This window comes from Pelmatolapia mariae, linkage group LG10_11 (genome assembly GCF_036321145.2).
Source record: "Pelmatolapia mariae isolate MD_Pm_ZW linkage group LG10_11, Pm_UMD_F_2, whole genome shotgun sequence".
Classification (NCBI taxonomy): Eukaryota; Metazoa; Chordata; class Actinopteri; order Cichliformes; family Cichlidae; genus Pelmatolapia; species Pelmatolapia mariae.
In genome coordinates, this window is record NC_086236.1 from 52983189 (window position 1) to 52991101 (window position 7913).

At 39.1% G+C, this 7913-nt stretch overlaps 1 pseudogene; it reads right to left on the bottom strand.

Annotated features, from left to right (window-relative positions):
- Nucleotides 1-4296: 4296 nt before the first annotated feature.
- LOC134635440 (chemerin-like receptor 1) lies at nt 4297-5111 on the bottom strand (annotated as a pseudogene).
- Between the last annotated feature and the right edge of the window lie 2802 nt (nt 5112-7913).

Genomic DNA, 7913 nt, shown 5'->3' on the forward strand with positions numbered 1-7913 from the left:
GGTTGCTGTAGCTCAGGAGGTAGGGCAGGTCACCTACTTATCGGAATATGCCATTTATTCTGCAACACATCTCTGTGCGTTCATCATTTGTTTGAAGCCAGCTCATCTCCTGCAACCACATTTCTGAGCATACGCGCTTCTTTTGCAGTTCGGACTGCTTCTGACATTTCTTTGGAGGTGGAGGAACACCAACGTAATTGCTTAAAGGAGCTTGCTTCTTTGACATCTTTAAGAGTTCTAAACAAATTTTGCAGGGTCATGTGTAAGCACATTGTGTGGGCCATACCTATTTTGCTATGTGGGATAGTTCAGATGTCATCAAGGCTATGAAAGCGGCACAAAAAAAATTTGTAGTTAGTTTTTGTGGTATAGATTATTTCTTGATAGAAGACCATGAACAGTGACAAATTTATTTACAGATTTTGAAAATGAATAATTTCTAGATTTCAGTAGTAATGAGTAGGAATGGTTACCGGTATCCGGTTCTGACATAAACGGTAGTAACCAAACCAAAAAACAGCGCACATTTCTGTGCTTTTTTCTTTTTCTTGAGATGTCATACACTTTGGATTCCAGCCAGTCATTTCCCCTTTCCTAGGATAGCACGCGGGCCTAAGGTATGTACATTCTTTTAGAGCAGAGCTACAGATTAAAAATGCCCAAGTCGAAGCGGTCAAAAGTCTGGCTGTACTTCACAACAAAAGATGCAAACTCAGCAGCCTGCAACAAGTGCTTTAAAGTGATACTGTGCAAAGGAGGTAACACCTCGAATCTGATGAAACACCTGGCGACGCATAGCATTTTTTTAAAAGTCGAGAAATGAACTGTATTTGATAGCTTACTGCAAGACCTCACACCGAGTACATCTACTGTGAGTGTGGTGCCTGTTATCGGACCCGGAGTTAGCAACATCCCCAAAGAACCCGAAGAGGAGAGTCCTGGCCCCTAGCCCTGCCAGTGTAGCAGAAATGATGACGGATGATGATGGCAGCAGCAGCAGCCGTTCTTCTCTGGGTGAGTAGCTTAATGTTGTTCGTGTGTAATTTACATTGAGTAGGCTAACCACGTTATTAAATTAATGCACGTAAGGTGAACTAGCAAACACCGTCGTAGTTACATGCGGCTGTCTTCTTGTTTGATAGAGTGATACCATATATGCCCGATAGCTGCAGAAAAGGCTAACATTGATATCTTTTTACAAAAAACAAAACAAAACAAAAAAACAGCTGAACATGAGAGGTTTTAGGACAAAGTTTGTGTTTTCCATTGTTTAAGCACCGGTTCCAACCAAAGGAGGTATGTTGTATCAACAGAAAAGGCTAACTTGGTTATCATTTTGCAGAAAAAAAGAGACTGCTAAAAATAAAAACATAAGAGGTCTTTGGACAAAGTTTGTGTTGTCCATTCTTTAAGCACCGGTTCGAGCACCGTTTAAGCACCAGCACCTTTTCAAAAGTACCAGTTTGGCACCGGTATCGAATAAAACCTAAACGATACCCATCCCTAGTAATGAGATAAGTAAAAGGAAGAATTAAAGAGTGAAGATAATATGTCATATTTGTATATTCGCTGATTATATGTTATATAAAGGAAGACTGATTTTTAAATGATTACATGGCATTAAAGGAGGTAGTGTTGTTTTTTATGACATGTATACACACTGGTATAACATATTTAATGGTGTCACTATGTTGAGTATATTGAGTTGAGTATTTGACCAAAAAGCTCAAGTTGTGTTGGACCTATATACACAGGTTAACTGTTGTCTTCATTTATATCATATGTTACACTACTTGTGCATGAACACCTGCTGATGCACAGTTGTTGTTTTGCAGACTGATAATTCATATAAAGAGGTAGTTAAGATATTTTTATGTTTGGTTTTAATAGGTTCATGGCTCATGTTTCTAAAAAGAGGATTATTATTATTATTATTATTATTATCATTATTATTATTATTATTATTATTATTATTATTATTAGTAATAATAATAATAACGTATACAAAGTAAAACACTGAGTCAATCAAAATTAAGGGACATGACTGGAATACAACTATAACTGAAAGTGACTAATGACGTTATCAGTCTGTGAGAGGTGTAGGAAAATGAGGTCATGGACATTTTGTATTTCTTTGTCTGCCATGATGTATCACTCATGAAGCAGCATCTATACCTTTGTCAGTTTTGTTGCTTTGTGTTGACTGACAACCATGAGAAGTCAGCGCTCAGTTAGCTAAAAGAATTAAGAATCACAGGGTGACTTTTTAAATAAAGATTAATTAGTGTCACCCTCTGTACTTTAATGTGAATATGTGCAAAATACGGCATTTGTAGGCAGTTATAAACGTCATATTTTTAATAGTATTGTTGGGTGATAAGGTGAGGTTTCAGACAGATTCAGAAGAAGCTGAGCAATTTGATTTCACTAAGTCAAAAACCAAATTGTGTGAAGTTGCCTATCCATTATGTCTGACAGAGTGAAACCAAAATAAAAAGAGGATAATGAAGAATCTCTGGCATAGATGTATGTCACTGCTTGGACCATATTATAGAAATTGGTGTGCGTATGTGTTCATTTATATTTGCATGCAGGTTGGTTTATCTACATATAAATTCAATACTGCTGGTCACATATATTTCATTTGTGAAAACTTCAAACTCTTTGACTCAGAGGGTTTTAAATTCCATATGCAGTAAATAGCTGTTTTTATACAAAAAATAGTAATTTGCTCATTTCACCAAATTTTACATTATTCCAATACATTCCTTAAAAGTCACAGTTACACACAAGAAGGCTTATTTCACCAACCTGACCACTGAGTCAACCACTCATGTCACTAAATGTAACAATTAGTGGGTCATTTGCTTTGATCAGTGTAGTCAATTTAGTCATTCTCTTGTATTTAATCTATTTAAATGTGTTTGTTTTCTCTTTGAATGAGAATTACATTGGAATTATATTAAAACTCACCATCTTCACAAAAGCGGTGCTCTTTCTTAAAGAAAACAGTGTAGCTTATATACTTAACATTAAAAAAATAGTTGAGTTTATTATTCCCAATTCTACAGCAGCAAAATAATAACTATTATTTACCTTTAGAAAAGCTCTGTTGTTGGTTGTTGATGAATCCACTCCAGAAGAGTCACTGATCAAACTCTGACACATTAATATAAAGGAGGTATGTTCAACCCATTCTGAGAAAAAAAAAACCTGCTGAATTTGGCTTTCAGAAAAAGTCTGAAAGCAGAATGAAATCATCTGTATTTTCGAGTGGCTACCGTATGGGTTTTCTGTCAGCATCCTGTTTTGTAATCTAAATGAAGTCTCTTTATTAGCCGTGAAAGACGGCTGTAGTGAAACAAGCTTGAAAAAACACCTTGTGTGTCTTCAAAAAGTAACATGTGACTAAAACATCAACAGCATCAAGGTTGGATTCTTGTGGAAACATAACGTGAGGATTGAAGCTAAACTGATTTTTTTTTAAAAAGATTTATTGAAAGAATCCTTTTTTCCAAAACAGATTTGGACAAATGAGAAGGATTTCCCATAATAATGTCAGTTTTTAATGCAACATTTCGAGAAATACTCTATGATCTCACAGGATGACGTTCATCCTACACACTCTGCTTCACCACAAGTGGCTTTCACAACCACAGTTACTTTTAACATTATATTTAAGCCTGTGAGTTCTGAGCCATCATTGTTGAGGAATCTAACCATATGCTGAGTTTTACTTTTTCTAAATTGTTGTGTTGTCAGCAAAGAATGTAACGATTCCTACTAACATGCATCAAAAATGACATTTTCTCCAAAACATAAAGGTTATGGTTAGGGTTTAGGGTCATCGCTGATGCTGACTTATACATCTTTATATTTTTAAAGCAAAGCATAACAAGGCCTCAACTGCTCATCTACAGAAAAGGGTAATCGTTAATGAAAGAGGGGAGGGGTCTGACAGGGGAGTAGGAAGAAAGGGAGGAGGTGAGGATGACAGGCTGTGAGGAAGAGGAGCTGTCAGACTTGTGTCAGGGCTAGAGACCAACTGTGAGGATAGAATTATTTCCTGGAGAACATAAAAATTTGAAAATGTTTCTCTGTTTTCATTATTTCCTGGAAAAAGGATTATTATTATCAAGGTTTGAAGTTCAACACTACAGCTGTAAAAGAACTATGTAAGGTAAGATCTTTAATAGTAAGAGGACATTTTCAGGGAATGAATCTCATGTTTGTTAATGTTCATGCTCCTAATATAGGTGGTGTAGGAGCATCCTTATTCAATCAGATTAGTAGTAGCTAATCAGCCACCAATACATTTAGGATGGATCTGTGTACTTTATCCTTAAAGTCACGGCCCATGAACACATACAGAATTGGATTCAGGCAGCTATTGAGAAAGGCCAGACTTGTGGCCAGAGGCATCCTGATAGCTGTGACGTAATCTAAGGTTTGATTGTGAGTAGCAGATGTGAATTTCACTAGTTCAATTAGAACCATGATGTGAAAGGGGGCCCAGCATAGAAAAAAATTATTATAATAGCAGGAATAATCTTAAAAGGGTGCCTTGATTGCCTAACAAGACCTCTGAGACGATGAATTATGACAGCATAACAGGAGACAAAGACAGTGAAGGGCACTACAAATCCCAGGAGGAAGTGGGTAATGATAGTGACCTGATGATGAAATTGCCCCAACTTTTTCACAGATGGTACTTCATAGTCATCACAAAGAGCATGGTTGTCGAAGCAGATGATTTTGTTCAGTGTCCCTGAGAATCAAAGCCACCACCTAAACACACAGACTTACATAGGATGCTTTGCGTACATTTCGGTGGTTCTGAGCCACATCACAGACACACATCTGACCACACTGATCACCACCAGAGTGTAGACACTGGCAAACATATTCAGAAAGCTGATGGTGGTGTTCAGCTTGCACATGAAGTTGCCAGAAGGCCAGAGGAAACCTGAAGCTACGTATGTCACACTCAGGGGAAGAAATGCTGCAAAGACGAAGTCAGCCACAGCAAGGTTGAGGAGGCAAACCCAGATAACCTTTCCATTCCCGAGCACACCACAGACAAAGGACAGGGAATAGAGTATGAGAGACATTGTGTTGAGACATTGTGTTGTGTATAAGCCCAATATCATTGCCAATATCAGGTGCAGCAGTTGTACCGTTGCACTTTTGAAGAATCCTGGAACAAAGTATGAACGGTTAATATAAGTCAAGCTAAACTGTATAAAAACAAAAAACGACAGGAAAGGAGAAATAAGAGAGCAAAAAAAGAGTCAATGTACCCATCACAAGCCAAAATTAAAAAAAAAAAAAAAAAAAAAAAAAAAAAAGCAGAATTTTACTGCAAGCAAAAGACAGGGGAATAGTGTGGGGCTGCTAACATCCTGTTTTGCAATCTTGCTCGTATAACTTCGACAGTTAGCTGTCTCGCTTTGGTTTTTGACCAGTGTAAAGTTACACAATTCAAGGAAATCCACAACCAATAAGACATAATAGCATAGAGTAGAACATACTATTTAACTTGTTCCATCTGTTCCTGATGTTTCTGCTATGAAGAGCATCCACATCAGATTTTAACTGACCAAAAATATTTCTCTGCCATCTAAAGCTTACTTGTGAGCTTTATTTTGATATCCCTGAACTAAATTCTCATCAGTTTAGATTTAGATTTTACTAAATCATCAGTAAATTTAAAGACGTTTGTCTGCCTACTGCAATGTAAAGACTAGATGATATACATGTAGCTTACACCTGCTGGGTTAGTTTTAACCTTATTTCTTCATTCAACTTGAATGTCATAGTATTTAGTGGATGAAGAAAATGAATGCATGGATGGACAGTTTCCTATGTCAGACCAAAGCTAAACCCTTAGCAGTTTCCTCCTGTCCAAAGTGAAAGACCCAGGTTGCTTTGGCATGCCATCTCCAATCCGGTCGTTAAGTCTGACGTCACTAGCCGTGTCTGGGCCTAAACTCCGCTGCAGGTCCATATATCAAATGATCACTGTGGCATTACTGAGAGTTGAAAAACTGTCTAAAGTCTTTCATCTTTAATAAAATGATCAGCGTTCTGCTCTACCAGGTGTAACAATTGAGTTTAACATCCAGGCATCCATGAAAACGGAATTTATGACATTTAACGGAGTTAGAAGTTAGCAGGAAGTTAGCTCGCTAGCTTCCATCTAAATACAATATAGCATGTCCTGACTGCGGGGTTTTGGAAACAAATTAAAACGTACAGCTCTGCTATCACTTCCAACATAAATGAAGACAGAAAACTAAACAGCAGCGTTTGTAGGGTTACTGAAGTTTGGCTAGCTGGTATATGGTAAATGGCCTGTATTTGTATAGCGCTTTTCCAGTCCCTAAGGACCCCAAAGCGCTTTACACAACCAGTCATCCACCCATTCACGCACACATTCACACACTGGTGATGGCAAGCTAAATTGTAGCCACAGCCACCCTGGGGCGCACTGACAGAGGCGAGGCCCTCTGACCACCACCAGTAGGCAACAGGTGAAGTGTCTTGCCCAAGGACACAACGACCGAAACTGTCCGAGCCAGGGCTCGAACCGGCAACCTTCCGATTACAAGGCGAACTCCCAACTCTTGAGCCACGATCTCCCCCGGTATATAATGATGTGCTACGTGACTGCTAGCGACCCAGCTATGTTAGCATAATATAAACAAGCTAACTTTTTTTCCACTCGATAAAAGTTAACGTGAGGGTTCTCAGTGGTCAGGAACAAATGTAATCGCATGGCAGGATGCTGTAAACGGACCAAACTTCAGCCAGGAGAACAACTGAGATAATCCATCCACAATACGAGCTTTTTCATTCATATACTGCTGCATGGGCTGTGGTGTAGTTACATCGTAAGGTTTTAAAAACTGAGCTTAAATAAATGATTAGCGGTAATAAAAGCCGAGGGAGGTCAACAGTGATCACTGACTGTTTTTAGGAGCTTTTTGAGATTAAATAGAAGAAAATACAAAACATTAAACATGTTAACAACACAAAAGCCATATTAAACGCAGACTACTTTAGGCCCGGAAGTAGGATTCGTCACGTCATCACTTAACGATCGGATACCAGAGAATCTCGGGGCTGTGTCCTGAGTCAGTTTCTCTTTTCCCTCCACACTAATGACTTGATCAGCCCTTCAACAATTACAGAATAGCTGACGTAGATGAAATGACCATATTTGCACTGTTTAATCTGTTTAATGACAATAACTTAGTCACAGCCTAAACACACCTGAAGGTAATAGTTAGCTAAATAAAAACCAGCATTTCAGTAAGGAGAGATCTAGAAAGAATGAACATGGTTTATTGATTAACAGAAATTAGAGGTGTTTGGCGGTTAGACTCCGATAGCCCGTGTCGATGGAACGGGACCTCAGATGTGAAAGGGATTAGAGCAGGACGCCAAAGAAAGAAAGAAAGTGCGGCAGTTCTGGCCTATGGGGAAGGGAACGTCTGCACTTTAGGAGTAATGAATAGCACTGAGAGGCATAGCAAGCATAAGCACGGATAAGAGTGAGAAACTGGGAAGGTCTGAAAGGATCTCGAACAGGACTAAAGGCGAGTCTGCTGGATTGTGTAACAGACGGTCTGGAGCATCAGCATGAATGTTGGGCCCGGTGGCCACCCAGTGCCATTCGTTCAGAAGATGTTAAGGCCAGGAGAGAGGTAGAGCTTGGGTTAAGGCACAGCGCTGCAGATGGCCAAGGGAGCAGAGAGCTGTGGAGGCTGAAAGATGCAGAAAGGAAATAAGAGCGAAAATGGTGTGGGCCTGCTGATGGCTGACAGAACAGAATACCTGCAGAAGGCTGAAATTGCAAGTGCAAGAGCCCAGCTTAGACTCGGGGCTGCTGATGGCCAAGAGAGATAAGA